Below are 15404 nucleotides of genomic sequence, written 5' to 3' on the forward strand. Positions count from 1 at the left end.
CTGCTGCAACTCTCCCATCCCCCTTTCAGCAAGCGCTGATGTCAAAGGATGTGAAGTCACTACCCCAGAAAGGTAGCGGGGGAGGGGGAGGGAAGAGCCAAGTTATCCATATACAGTTCTTATAGAAAAGGGACAAACGATGGGTGTGCTTCAGGGCTGCTGTGTGTGCATTGCTGGGTTGGAATGCTTTTCAAATGCACTGCAGCATGTGGAAGAATTGGTCTTGTTGGGGGGCAGGGAGAGAGATGTGACATACATTAGGAAAATATCCTTTATGCATTCATAAAGCATTTCCTAGAAGAGAGGCAGCTCAGCCCTAACAAGCGAGCACTTATGTGCCCGTTGGCTCATGGTGCTGGATGTTAAATCGCTGCGCAGGATACGTCTTCCTGGGTTTATAAAATTACTGCATTGAAAATGGACGTGTTGTGTAGCTCCTAGAGAAAATGTATTTTGGTAGGAAGCTTCTACGTAATATTGTGTGTCTTTTCTATTTTTGCAGTTAGCGAAATTTTGTATTGCTGTGATTCTGTGACTTCTTTCTGTTTTCTAAGTGGTATAAACAAGCTTCTTAACCAATCAAAGCATTTATTTTTTAACATCTTCCTCAAGTTGGCTTTGTTTTTAGAACTTTTTATGAAAACAGAACATCTTTTAGATGAGATCAGCGCACACTGAACAATGGCACTTATCTGGAAGAAACACAGCTGATGCTGCTTGTGATTACCTTTAGCTTCTCAGCTTACTCAGGCACAGGCTAGCTATTGGTACTGAAAATAATTAGTTTTTTATGAGTATTCCATATGCTGAAAATATTTTGCTTTGGAAGGTTAATTTTTAAACAAACAACGTTCAGAAGCCTGCTCCTCTAAACAGTAGTAGCTGTCAGCATATGTGGGGAAAAATGATTTCTTTTTACCCGTGAAAGACCCTTATCCTCTGTCTGAAGTGAGACAATGTATTCTAGAAGGCTCTAATTTTGGTCTGTGAGTGGGGGGAAATGTGGTAAAATTCCTTTGAGTTAGAGTAAGGGCTTTGCTTGTTGTCAAGGGAATATAACTGTGACTGCCTGAGCTGTAGCTTTTCCTTCTGCCCAAATCACCTTAATTTAATGATACCTTTTGGAATGGTAGAAGCTCCATCTTTTAAAGGTGCAAATCTGTTTTAGAAAAAAAAAAAAATGTGTGAAGCTGAACTGTGTAATATTATAATGCTGAACCTTAGCAATCCTTTGTCTTGGTATGAAAAAAGGTTCACACTGGTGAATCTGTTATCCCTTTGGTTGCTCAGATCAAATACGTAACTGTGAAAGCGTATTTTAAGAAGCTTCTGAAATATCCTAAATGCAATATTTTTGGTATGCATGATAATACACTAGTAAGGTTGAGGTTAAGGATTATTATGCTTGTGTGTTTTTGTGTTTTTTTTTTTTTGTTGGTTTTGTTTTATTTAATGAGTGAAGAGTCAACTTTATTATAAGCAATTAAGAAAGTAGTATGAGATAATTTAGCATTTTTCAGAAGGCAAGAAATTAGGTGAGTGTCTGCTGTTATAGCCCAGAGGAATTTCTTTAGAGATCACCTCCTCCATCTATACACATTACTTCATTCTTTTGTGAGCCTCATATTGCTAGCTGCTCTGATGTAAGCAATACTGATTTGCCTCCCAAATGAACCCTCCCAGAACAGTACTATGTATAATTAGTAATTAAAATGAACTGATAACTCTGACATCTAATGACAAAGATTTACTGTTTGCCCCAATCCATGCTGTTGTTGTCCTTTTACATCACCTGTTGCAGTATAGGATTGATTTCCAATTAGGATTACTTCCTTTTGCAGTGTAAAGGTCAGGCCTAGTCCTTCATTCTGGAGCTGTTGTTAAGGTCAGGCCCTTGGCCTTGCCGTTGCCTCATCCGGGTTGCAGCTTTATCTTTGGTGTGTACCTCATCTCTCTGGATCCTGATATGTTGACTACCTGGCTTGAAGTCACTGTGGACTTGTTTGGCAAGCACTGACCTGTTGGCTGACCCTGATGGCTGTCATAAAAATGTGTTCTCCTTTCCTGGTTTGGTAGTATGAGGCTCTGCCCTTTGTCACAGTCAGACTGCTGGCAGTTGCCTGAGACCAGTGTGTGGAAATCAGGCCTGCAGAATATGACTTTGGACCTATTGTGGAAAACACCAAACACCAGGAGAGTACAGCCACAGAGTGAATGCATGTGGCACACAGCCCTTGGTCTCTTATTTGCTTATGCTGAAAGCCCTGGCTCAGTAGGGGTGTTTGGCCTGCTGGGGTGGTAAGCCCTTTGGTCATTTCACCTGCAGCAGGCTTTCCAGGAGATCCCAGTTGCGCTGTTGCTGCATTGATTATTCTAGAGTACAAAGATAGCACATGATGGACAGCAGAACTTCTCGTTATTGGTGCTCATGATGAGCTTAGCTCCTCTTGGAACAAGCTAAAGCTAAGAAAATCACGATTTTATATAGACCAGCTGTCATGAGTATGGAGTAACTGCTGTGTTTCGTGGTCTTGGGTGGAGACTTGTGTGCATAGAAGAACAAGTAAAAATGGAGTAGATAAAGCAGCTGGTCTGTGTATGTTTTGCCAGGAGATGACATAAGGACAGCAGAGAAAAGGTGCAAGAGGAAAGCAAAGCAGGGTGGTATTTTCAAGGTGCTGCTTTCTCCTTATGGAGACCTTCTGGCAGCTAAAGCCCTAGGGTGATGGGAGTGGACTCAGAGCCTTGTTCCAGGTAATTGAGATGAGGCCTGGGGCAAGGAATTGGGCCTTCTTCTCTGTACTTTAAGCAAAGAAAGCAGCTGTGAAGGCAGTATAGATTAAGGCAAGCAGTTAACATTTGTCACTAGACTTCAGAGTTACCAGTTCATATTTACTGTGGAGCAGTCTTGCTGAAAGCTGTAGGTTACAATGTACAGATTGCACTCAGTAAATAAGGGATCTTGGTTCTTTCTGTAGGCAGATCATAGATGTTTATTCATTTGAGAGGGGCACATTTTTTTTCATTACAAATACAGTTGACTGCTGTAAAAAAAAAAAAAAAAAAAAAAAAAAAAAAAACCTAATATTGATAGAGAAAGCTCTAATGCCACTGCTTTTACAACTCAAGATGTGGACAGATATTTGAATAAAATATTGGCAAAAAATCTGATCTCTACTGGCAGAATTATTAGCAGAGTGTAGCAATTGCTTTAGTGGCCTAGTTGCTGACTGCTGCAGTTGGTAATGTTGTCTATTCATGCTTTTTCAAAATGATTTTCAAGATATTTTGCAAGACATGATGAAAGTTGTGTGGGAAGGAGGATGTGTACGCCCTGATCCTGTCAGCTCTCACTGAGCCTTCCTGTAGGCCATCGCCTTGTCATCCATTCCCCTCTGCTTTCCCAGGGAGCAAAAAAAATTGAATTTTTGATGGGCTCAGATTTATTTAATTTCATTCAGATTTTGTAAAAAGTGCAGTAGTTAACTTTGCTTGTTCTTTACATGTGCTCCTTTTAATCTTGAACAAGGGATAATGGAAAGGAGTTTATGTTCCATCTTCAGGTAATGCTCGTCTACAGCACATAACCAAAGATATAAGTGGTAATGTTATTTTGATGCAAACATCTGAGGATTTGGATGGGAAGCATCCTGCATTCCTGTAAAAGCTCAACGAAGACTACTGGTTCAGTTTGGTATTAACACAGTGTCGAGCACCTGTCGGTGCTTTCCGTAAGTTTGGACCACCTTAGGGCAACCAAGAGCACCCTATCTATTGATAGGTGCATTTCTATTTTGTATTTTAGTACGTCAGTCTAGAAGGTCAAGTTCCTTTGACAAGGAGATGAAACAACTCCTAAGTGAGCTGCATAATGCATTTGAACCTGTGATATGCATTTTTTCTTAAAGGAGAGCAGCACATTTATTTCATTAAAAAAAAAAGGTTGTGTCTCTTTTTCCTGAAAATATAATTGGCCTGTAGATATTTGTCTATCAATACTTCCTGAAATATCGTGAGGGCTTTTACTTCTCAGGAGTTGTTTCTGAGCCTAAAAAAAAAAAAAAAAATCAATTTAGTAATGAATTAAATGGAAGTAGAGGCCAAAGCTCAGACTTCAGCAGTAATGCAGGGTAAATTCAGCATGAAGAGCAGCGGCCATTAATCTCTCAATGTACAAAAGGAGGCTGAGAGAACTGGGTTTGCTGGCCTGAGGAAGGAAGGGCTGAGTAGTGATATTTTCTTCATCTGTCAGGAGGAGAGGGGATGGGGAAGCAGAGTCAAGCACTTCTCAGGGATGCACAGTGCTTGAGGAGAGGTGACAAATGCAAGCTGCAACATGAGAGATGGCCATTGAACACAAAGAAAGAACTTTTTCAACATGAAGGCATTTATACTTGAGAACAAGACTGCAGAAGGGAGTGTGAATCTCTGCTTAAAACAGGACCAGACAATGTGAGCAGTTCCATCTGTGTTTCAGTGCTTTGAGGGGAGATATTAGCCAAGTGGGAGCGAGGCTGCTACTTCTGTTGAAAATCATGTGATGCTGTAATTCTTTGTTGCACATAGCACAAAAAATGATTGGCCTTACTGTCACTTTAAAATTGATTTTATATCTAAGTATACATATATATATTTTCAAATTCAAAGAGCAGTATTTCCCTTCAGTTATTAAAGCAGACTCCTTAATGTGTTTGATGTCGTGTACCTTTTGGTAGTTTTACATCTGTAGTAACTCTGAATTTTGTGTGCTGCTTTCATGAAAGTTATTATGATGTTTCATGATTCTCACTGTTTTTGCAAAGTACTAAAGATAGGAGCTGGAACTACTTGTATGATTAAAAATAGCACACAAAACCACTGCTTTGTTTGTTTCTTAATGCTCTGTTAGCTGCTCGGCGGTAGTCTAAAAGCTATGTGGCAGGTATGTGTTTTTAGAGAACATGGATAACTAAAATATCTTTTGAGTAAGCTAGAACTCATAAACATAACGTACACAGTCAGCTTTAACTGGTTTGAGTTATGTTTATTTAAATATTAATACCCGTAATCCTTCAACACATTTGTATTTAGTACGCATTTAGGGTACAATGAGTCTTTGTCGTCACAGTAAAATCTTAAGAGGGAAGGTGCATAGATGAGTGCCTCTTAATCACTTTTGACAGAGATGCTTCCATCACACAAATGAACCATTGTGATTATTTTAGAGAATTTAAAATGTACTGACAACTACTTCTGAAACTACAGGTATGTTTTTAGTTAGTGGAAATATTTGAAGGCCTTTCATACAGCAATCTTTCTTTCCTCACCTGCTAATCCAGTTAATGGGACTTCCCATGGTTGGCACTCACTTTCTGTCCTTTTCATGGGTCGTAAATATTTTTGGCTTTGGATCTTAGCTGAGGGAGCCAACTACAGTTGAATAATCTCAAGGTTTGAGCATGGGCGACTTGTTTTGGCTGATAGCCACTCCTTCTCACTGAACCACCCATGCTCTGATGTTGAGCCTCACTCCCGGAGTTCGTAGTCATCCTTCTTGCTAAAAGTTTCCTGTATGCTCATAGTGTGTTTTTTGGCCAGTGCTGCTCCCTAGCAGTGTGTAACCAGTGGTACACTGAAACCCACCTACCATTCTTTTTGAAAAGTGTTGCTTTGGAGAGGAACAAGTAGCAGTTCTGTTCTTAACAAGCCTAGATCTCACATCTATGAGATATTGAGATGCATACTGCATCGGTTAGTATTAGGTAATTATCCAAGGACTGATATTTCATGTGACTGTTAGTGTTTTGCCTCTTATGATGGTTTTAGGAAGACATCCAGACATAGCCATTGTGCATAGCAGACATAGGCTGATGTGGTGGATTTTTAAACTGCTGTTTCCTGAAGGAACTCATGGGAAGCATTTTTGATACTTGACCAAGAGCAGATCTAAAGGAGATTTGCTATTTATCATTCCTGCTGGGTTTAACATGATGACATGCTTATTAACTCTTCACTTTGCACCCGTGGATATATTTTATCTTGTTGCTCTTTCTCTGTATATTCTGTATTTCTGTAATTGCTGCTGCACTTATTTTCTTTTCTTTGTCTAAATCTTTGTGTATGAAGTGTGCGTGTATAAACTAAGCTGCTGGAAACAATGAGAATGTCAAGTGTTCATGCTACATTTAAAACCTCTCAGGGTACAATTGTATATGGAAAAAAAAGCCTTTAGAAGGGACTCTGTTGTACTAAAAATTCCATTAAATTAGAGGAAGAGTCATCTGATATTTTGGTTGCATTTATTGAGTCACGGTGTAATTTGTACTCCCTTCAAAGGAAGCAAAATTATATCAGCGTAAGTACATACTGTCTGCACTTTTTTATTCAGCCATCAAAATTCTTGCTTGGCGATTTTCATTTTAACATGAAAATTCAGTGCAATCATTTCTGAAAAAAAATGTCCCTATTTCTGTTCAAAGCTTTTAATAATAATTTTAACTTCCGTTGAGTCAGCTAAACCCCTGTAACTACTGCTAGTTACTGAAACAGTATTGGAAACCATGTAGGTCTAGTGGGCACCAGCAATGTTTAAGATACAGGAGTACTTACATCTGTGCAGATAAGATGATCCTCTCATGGTAGTGGCTTTTGCATTGAGCCTTTATGGCTGACCAACACAATGTATAATGGTGCAAGTAGAATGTTGTCTGTGCTTGGCCTCAGCCCACATGCTGGGCTTTGAAGGCCACACAGTGGAGTTAAAGGGTGTCCTGAACGTGTGGTGCTTTAAAGCCAACTCTGCCTCTGTGCATACAGGTTGTGCAACAGCATTTTTACTGTCTGTCAATTAAGATTTCTTTTTTTTTAATGCAGTTAAAAGTAGGGGTGGGGGCTGACTGAACCATTATCAAAGGTGGAAGTGACAATTTTGTCAGGCTTCAGTGCTTTGATTTTCATAATCGCTCTTGTTCCTGATAGGTGTCTGAATCTTATGAAGTAAATATTTTTGTTTTAAGTTAAAGATGAACTATGAAGCCTAGAAGATGCTAAAAGCTAGCTAAAAAATTACTTTTTTTTACTTTTTTTAGTTGATTGTAGCAGTCTACTCAGAAACACTTTCTATTTTGAGTAATTTTATGGAAGTTCTTTAACTTATTTTTAAACTCAAGCCACCAAATACGTATTTTCACACAGGTTCTAGAACCAAATTTCTCCTATTCTATTTAAAATGAAGGCATGTCAATGTCAGTGCTGTTTCAGAGGTTTCCTATGTTCATTCACATACTGGAATGAAAATGTGCAAAATGATCAGAGCTTGAACTTCCATAAATAGATTAAGGAAATATGTGTTATCTGCACTTTGAGTGAAATAGGTTTTCCTTCAAAGACGCACTCCAAAGGAACTGTAGTTTTAGCCTTTAGATTAATCTTTAGACCAAACCAACTTCTTCCTAGATCACTTTCTTTTGCTTCCACTTGCGTGTGATCTTCTATAGAAACTATCTGAAAATCCAAAATCTGACACAAGGGATCTTTTCTATTATTTTGTTGGTTTTTCTGGGGAGGTAGGGGGGAGGGGAGGTTTGTGTGCTGTTATTTATGTGCATGATATAAATATTTTGGTTTTGTTCCTTTCCCAGTAGGAAACTAAGGTCTTGCTGACCTTTCAATCAGAGTAAACAAGAGGCTGAAGGCATCTTTTTGGAATGAATGTATTTGTCAATGTGAGGAAATGATGCCATATTATATAGTAGTGATTGTTTTGAATTGAGTTAAATGGAAACTTCTTAAGCACCCATTACTAACAAAATGTGCAGGTGTATTATGTCTTCAATATCTGCCTGTCTTGAAACATGGTAATGTTGAAACCATGTATTTCGGTACATTTTCAGATGGACATAACTGGCTTTCTCTTACATGAATCAAAACTTCTTTTTCTAAAACATGAATTTTAGTTCCCAGCAGGGATCTGCTAGTAATTGTTGTTAGTATTTGAAGTAATTGTCGTTGGCTGTTGACATGGCAAGGAGTGGCTGCTAAGGAGGTTACTGACCTAGTTAGTCCTAAGGTTACTTTCCAAAATATTGCTGCTGTCACGCTTGGCTGTTTTTTTTTACCTGAGATGCATCACACAAGGTTCCTAAATTTCACAGGCATATGAAGCTAACAAAGTGTTGCTTATAGCAATAACAGGAAAGCTATTGAGTTGAACAGCAGAATTTTTAAGGAGTGCACTCAGTGGGACTTAGTATCTGTTGAAAGGTCCTTCAGAATCTTGTTTGCATGCAGATTCAGTTAACTTCACTGTTACAGCCCTTCCTATGGATAGACTTTTTGAAAAGACCTGCATTTTCCACGTCCTATTTCTAATTTTGAAAATAGTGGAGCATTTGGAAAGCTCATTTAGATGTTTTACCAAGGAAGTTATGGGTGTGTTTGATTAATGTAAAAATAAACGTCAGCTTACGACAAAGTGGCGAATGCATGCAGCTGTGTTTATGTTACAACTTACTGAACTTCTTACATGAAGTTACATTGCTTTGGAATGTGGAACTCTTTAAGTTTGGCTGTATAGAAAAACAGACCTTGGTCATGCTTTCTTACCTATTATGTCATCTCTTTCTAAGCCAAAATGTAACCCAGCACTCTTCAGTAAATCTTACTCTATCTGCTAGTACTTATTCTGAATTCCATCATTAAATTTATAGATTTTATCATTTAGAACTGCCTAACAGGAGACAAGCAGTAATCCAGGGTTTAGCAAGTGGAACATTCAGAAGAAGAAGCAGGCTGATAGGCTGTTTAGGAAGTAGCCTAGGTATTTCATATTTTGGTGGTTGGTTGTGTATTGTGTTATATTAATGTAACTTAAATCTGGTTTCACCAATGTCCTTGACAGTAACTCTTCATTTTTTCAGAGAGTTCTCATATATAAAAACTCTTACCTTTAATTAAATGCAGTTGTTGCATAATAAGCCTGTTTCTGCAGAACTTCAGGTTATTATACTACAGAAGGTGGACACAAGGTTAGTTGCATCTTGTGAAGTACATGTAAGAGCTAGGAAATAGAGGATTTTCCCATATGTTACTAGTAGGGGCTTTGTGTTTAAAATGGGTGTTGCTGTCATATTAATTGTGTGAGTGCCCCAACACTCTGACAGCTCTTTATCTCTTTGGTTTCCTTCTTCCCTTGTTAAGATAAAGATTTTTTCTTTTTTTCTTTTTCCCTTTCACTGTCTGCTTGATTTTACTTGCTGTCATTTTTCTCCCCAATTTTCAGGTGGATTTTTTATTTCATTAGTTCAAGCCCATTTCTGCTTGTTACACTTGTCATTTCCTGTATAAGCATTCCTGTGGTTTTTTTTTTTTCTCTTCATGGTACGTTGCCTTTCAAGTATTTATGCACTTGTGATTTCTTCTCTATAATTTTTACTATGTTCTAATCTAGGCTAAAAAGGCTAATTTCAGTTAGATTTGAAGTACTTGTCTGTTCTCAAAGTGCTTTTATGTTTTTTAATTTTGTGAGATTTCAAAGAAAATGGTGGATTTGAGATAACGTTCTTTTTCAAGCAGGACTTTAGAAGCAGGGTGATTTTGTTCCACTTCTGAAAAGTCATTGCATAATGAGGTGTGGAGCTTACTTGCTGTTTATCCAGTTTTCTCATTGATAGTTATTATGTGCACCTGTAAAAGGTGTTGCTGGAAGTCATTTCAGAGTCCCAGATTGTTTAATATTTAAAATTGTGCCAAACAGCATAGAATGATAGCGAGCTTTTTTTCTACTTGATTACAGGTTGAAATCCTTAATGTCCCATTTGCCATTATGTAAAGTTTCTCCATCATCCAAACCACAGTTCAGTCTCACTGTTACTGCTGCCACCAGCAACCTCCTTCAGCTCTGGCTCTCCAAAGACTGCAGCTTTCACAGTGCATGAGTGCTGTGAAGCACCTGTTCTGAGCTTTGCTGACAATGCTTGCACTTCTCAGGACTTTCTGGCTCTCTTAAGCTTATTAAGCCATGATGGTTTCTTGTGTTTTTGTTTGTTTTTTTTTGTTTTTTTTGGTAGGGTAGGGGGGAGGAAGGATTTGCTGTTAGTAGTCTGATAGCTTGTTTAATTCTAGCAGTCCTTAGTGCGTTTTCTTCCCGCTAAATAGGAGGCTGTATTCTTTCAAAAAAAGGAAAATCACACAATCCAGTGAGAAGCCTTTCATTTGAGTAAAGAGATTTCTTTATTTAGAAACACAAAACTTAAAATACTCTTAATGACTTCAGGCATCTTTCTCCTCCTACCTCCTCCATCCAATGTCTGTTCCATAAGATTAAGACTAGTTTCAGACACAAATATCAGAGATGGAATCACTTGAAATAAAAAGTGGACTGTTTTTAATCCAGATAGTAGATCAGCATAGAAGCAAAGCCAGTGCTATTGCTTTACTGGAAAAATAAAGCTGGATTTTCTCAGATTTTAACAAAACTAAAATAAAAATACATTTGAACATCCAGAAGTTTGAACTACTTGAAAATGAAGCGCAACTTGCTTTTGAATTGTAGCTAGAAGATGTGCCACATGTATGTTATTTCAAGCATTGTTTTTAAACTTCATATATAGAAAAATACTTATGTTTTGGGTGCCAATTTTGTTCAATTGCATTATGGAATGTGGAACAGCAGTAGTAAGGAGCAGTGCAGTTCCAAAGACGGAAACCAGTTACACATTTCTGTTACCTGGAGAACAGCCAGAAGGTATTGATGGCAGCGGCTCAGTTCCTTGAAGGCAGAGAGGAGTGGAAATACCCGCTGCTTACAGCTCCTTCTCATTTCTCTCCTGGAATGCTCCTGGGAGCCATGATGCTGCATAAAAGCAGCTGACCCACAGTAGGTCATGCTTGTGAAGTTTCAGGCTGCTGCACGAGCATCAGTTCAGATGGAATGCATCCATCTTTTGGTCTCAGCTCACCTTCTTATTGACCTAGAACAAAACAACTATATTAGCTATTCAGACTATCAAAGTGGTTTATTGTTTGCCTTGCAGAAGTGCCTGTAATTTTAATTATTGAGCAGGAGTTGCTGGAGAGTGATGGGCTTTGTTGTTCTGGGTCAGGCTGAATGTTCATCCAACCTTCAGCATCCTGTTTCTGACAGGAAATGTGTTCTTGAAAAAGAAAGGAAAAAAACTTGAGAACTTCTCAGTAGGAATATACACAAGTACAATGCATGGTAATTGCAGTAGGACCTCAAACTCGACAGAAGGAGTTGTAATAAGACTCAACTGCAGTTCTTTTATGACAATGTACCTTTTATGTTCAGCAGTGAGATAGAAGTTTGTTTTCTGTGCCTCTTACTATTTTTCTCTGTATGTCATGCTCTCTCGAATTTAATACAAGTACTGTGTTTTTCCTCGAGTGTTCCTGTGGCTTTGATCACTGTGGTCATTTTTATTATATGAAATGTCTCTATTGTCCTCTCTCAAAACAAACAAACAAAAAAAAAACCCAGTACTTCTATAGGATCAGTAGAGTTCCACATAAAGCATTTTGATGTTGATATTTTGTGTTTTTTCAATCCTCTGTATGCATCATAATATCTTGCTTGTTTTCAAGTAATCTGCAGCAGAACTCCCACTCCCAAGGCTGCTAGTTAATGTATGAAACATATTGCATATTATATGTAATTATAGCAATTTCATGCATTCCTTAAGTGTATTTTGAAGGGCTGCTAGAAGTAATAGCATTAATTAAACTTTCCATGCATGAACTGGAAAATTTCCTCCCAAACCCCTTATTTCTATTATCACCTATTAAGGTAAAACACTGTTATCTAGGGGAGTTACATCTCTTAGTGTTAATTAGTTCTGTCATGTTTTCAGTAAAATCTGCTGAAGAAAATCAAAGAGAACTGTAATGAGTATGACAAGTAATAGAAATGCAGAGAAAGTTGTGTAATCTGAAGAAGTATTCCTTGATTGAGACTTGAACAGTAATTTAATCATTTCAAAATCAGGTGGATACTTTAAATTGAACTTGATCAAATGTTAGACAGGCTTTTGTTATCTTGCCATTTTTCTGTGATTCTTTTTTAAGATTTGATCACTAGTTCTGGAAAAAAATGATAATTTTATTAAAGCTGTATTCATTTTCTCATGTTCTGCAATCCCTCTGCCAGCATGTCTAGCAACTTCCATTTCCTTTACTCTGCATGTTGAACACTGCTTATTCTTTGAACGAAGTGCTGTCATGGTAATATTAGCTGAAATGGCTGTGGAAAAAATGGTTATGGCAAGATAGCAAACTCCTCACATTGAAGCACAGCAGTGCAGATTGTGAAGCTATACTAACACTGCTAATGCTGCTTGCTTTTCTAATGACATCCAATTTAAATGATGCTAATAATTGCTTTTGATTGCTGGAACGGGCTGCATCGTGTTAACAGTATGCTTTGTGGTATATGCTAGGAGCACCCTAATTTACAGTTAAATGTCATTTCTCCGTGTCATTTGAAAGCTGTAGCCCTTCAGTAGATGTGAAGGCACGTTTGATAAGATTTCCCATCTACCGGCAAGCAGGAGTTGGCGAGAACTTCTGCTCTACACATTTGTCCTAAGGAAACAGTTACTTTCAGCAGGTTTGCTATGAACAGTCCATTCTCTGCTGTCTTGCAGTTCATAAATGTCATGCAATATTGCATGCATGTCTGGGCTCTTAGAAACCTAACTTCAGCGTTAGTTTTCATTTTTCTAATTCTCTTTTAACACAGATAGAGTTTGTTATTTTATGAAATTGAGAAAATCGGGACTTGTTAGCACACAGTGATGTTTTAGTTTAGTTCTTGGAGGGAGCTGTGCTGCCTCTTCTGATGAAGTTGTAACTTATGGCCCCTGGTTGCAGAATGGTGTCACAGACCAGCTGAGGAGCAGTCAGGAAAGAGGGGAGGACAGTTACCAGTGGGAGCACTTGACATGAATTCAGTTACTGTGGTTTTGCAGTAATTGTTGCTGAAGAAATACCTGGAGCTTCCAAGCAGTTTGTTTTCATTCACATAGAACTCTGTTTCAAATTTTGGCTTTCACAGTTGATTGTCTGTGCCTCTGCCAAGACTCTTGGTAACTGTCCTGGCAGCTGAGCACCTTGCCTCTGAGTGTGATCCTGGTGTATTCAGTCTGATATGTAAAAGCCAATGCCAGTTGTCCAGTGAAAGGAAGATATTTTATACTCATCAGTGACTTTGTCTGGCCACAGTCTGAGGTGGTGTTGAGCATTTTAAATGGAGTAGATAATTCAGAATCAATACCATTAAATATAAGGAGGCAGAGCCTGCCTGTCTGTATGCTGGGTAAGTCAATGCAGCAATTACCCAGGGACTGAAATGAGGGAAGAGGTGAAATACCTGACCAAGGGAAGAAGGCTGATCCTTAGGAATCTGAGGCTTATCTTGCAATCATAATACTGACTTCTGGGGATACCTTTTGTGATGTGTTAGAAGTTGTTTCACAAGAAGAGTAATGGGATAAATAATGCTGATTTTGGCATAAAATCTGCCATTACAGTATTTGTTTGTGTAAATCTGGTGTCAGGAATTGCTGGAAATCAAGATTGTTCTTATGATTTGCTTTGTGATTCTGAAAAACTATGTTCCCATTATATTAGCAGACCAGAAACAGTATTTAATAAAATACAGTTACTGGTAAGGGTGGATGATATCAGTGTTATAACTAGAAACAGAATTTGTAGGTATTGAACAAAAGTGATACAAACTGCAAGTGTGGAGTGGCTCAGTGAATAGCACAAAATGTCAATTTTGGCATAATCATAAGGAATAGCTTTTGAATAGCCACAGCCTTCCCAGTCTTTGAGGAGTGCTCAAAGAGCTGCTTGGTTCTAAAAATAAAATAAAATTAATATTAAAATTACCTAATAACACTCCCTTCAGATGTCTGTTAACCTGAACAGCTAAAATTTGGAGGTTATCAACTAATTCAAGTGGAAGCTGATGGACAAGTCACCAGGCAGTGAACTGAAAGCACATGTCCCTGGCTGGCACAGGGCTTCAGATTAAAGACTTCTTCAGGATTCTTCTGCTGCTACACGTGCATTCTCTACACAAAAATCATGGTCTAATCATGATGGTTTCTTGGTCACCTTCGGTAATCATTGTTATACTGAAATCATCATTTCAAACCTTAAAAGTAGGGATGGTCTCAACTTGACAGCAAATACTCCAGATGAGCACCATGAGAGATTTGAGGTCAAGACATTGAAAGCTACGGTAGAGCACATGTGAGGGTAGAGTAAACAACTGTTTGTAAGTATAACTGAAATACTTAAAATATTTTAGCCAATTCAAAGTAAGTGGTGAGATAGGTGGCTTGCCTTCTGGGAGTATTTCTTGACCCGCTTAGTAGTCAGTCTTTTGTCTCAGAGATGAGTGGTAATTATAGCTTTAATGCTTCCTCTCCTTTCAGGTGATTGTAATTGTGTGTCTGTTCCTTCTAAGATTGTGGTCTCTGGTTAGGCTCTGGATTTTGTGTAGTACAGCATAGTATCCCTAAGTGAGATCATGTTGCTATGCTTCAGGCCAAATCACTTTCCATTTTACAGTTAATTTGGAAAAGGTAACCTCTCTAACCACTCTGTGTCTTGTTTGCAAATTCAAGTCATACAGGCTATTAAATATTCTTCCCAGAAGGAAATATTCATTAGTGTAGTTTTTAATCTAAATAGACTAAAACATATGTATTAAGATGCAGTTTGTGTGGCTTCAAGTACCTTAAAGTCACTTGCTATGCTTTACAGAGCTTCTATTTTATTTGTTAGAAAGTTGATGACCTCTTATCACCTCCATTCTAATTCTTGAACTCTTCGCTCTCTGACACTGAAGTCTGTAACCAGTAATGGTGTATGTACCCTGACTTTTTGTTATTGTTCTGTATGCTCTTTGGTGCTGTTTCTCATCTGGTTTGTTGGAGTTTCTTTGGAGCACTTCAGAGCAATTTAGTGTATGTAGCTAAGAGAAAAAAGCCATTTTAGACCAGTGCATCATAAAGGCTTATTATAGCAAAAGTACTTTTGAAAGCAACTTCTTTTTGAGAAGGAAGAGGCCACTCTAGCTTGCTGTCTTAAGGATAAGTTTGCCAAGTGTTTAAAGCAGAGCTACTCATTGTAGTACCTGACCAACTGGGCTGCAGGCGTTGATCAGACGGTCAGACGTTCAGTTCATTAGTTTGCATGTGCGTGTGGTAGGTGTGTGTTTATGTTCAGTAGTACCACTTGAAATCCATTGTTTGACAAAGGCTCATTTCACTTGTGTTTAAGGAAGTCTTTGCATTCTGCACTTAGGGAAAATAAAAGCCATCAGCTGGAATAAGCAGAAGTAGGCAATCTAGTTTTATTTTGCCTTTTGTCATGCTATTTATGACTCAGCGGTTCAT

The 15404-nt window shown here is 38.2% G+C and overlaps 1 protein-coding gene across 2 annotated transcripts in view; it reads left to right on the top strand.

The window, feature by feature from the left end:
* The window catches only part of PPP2R5C (protein phosphatase 2 regulatory subunit B'gamma), a 75668-nt gene that overhangs the window by 28946 nt on the left and 31318 nt on the right, over window positions 1-15404 (top strand). The gene's annotated exons all lie outside the window — the stretch shown is intronic.

This window comes from Lagopus muta, chromosome 6 (genome assembly GCF_023343835.1).
Source record: "Lagopus muta isolate bLagMut1 chromosome 6, bLagMut1 primary, whole genome shotgun sequence".
Taxonomy (NCBI): Eukaryota; Metazoa; Chordata; class Aves; order Galliformes; family Phasianidae; genus Lagopus; species Lagopus muta.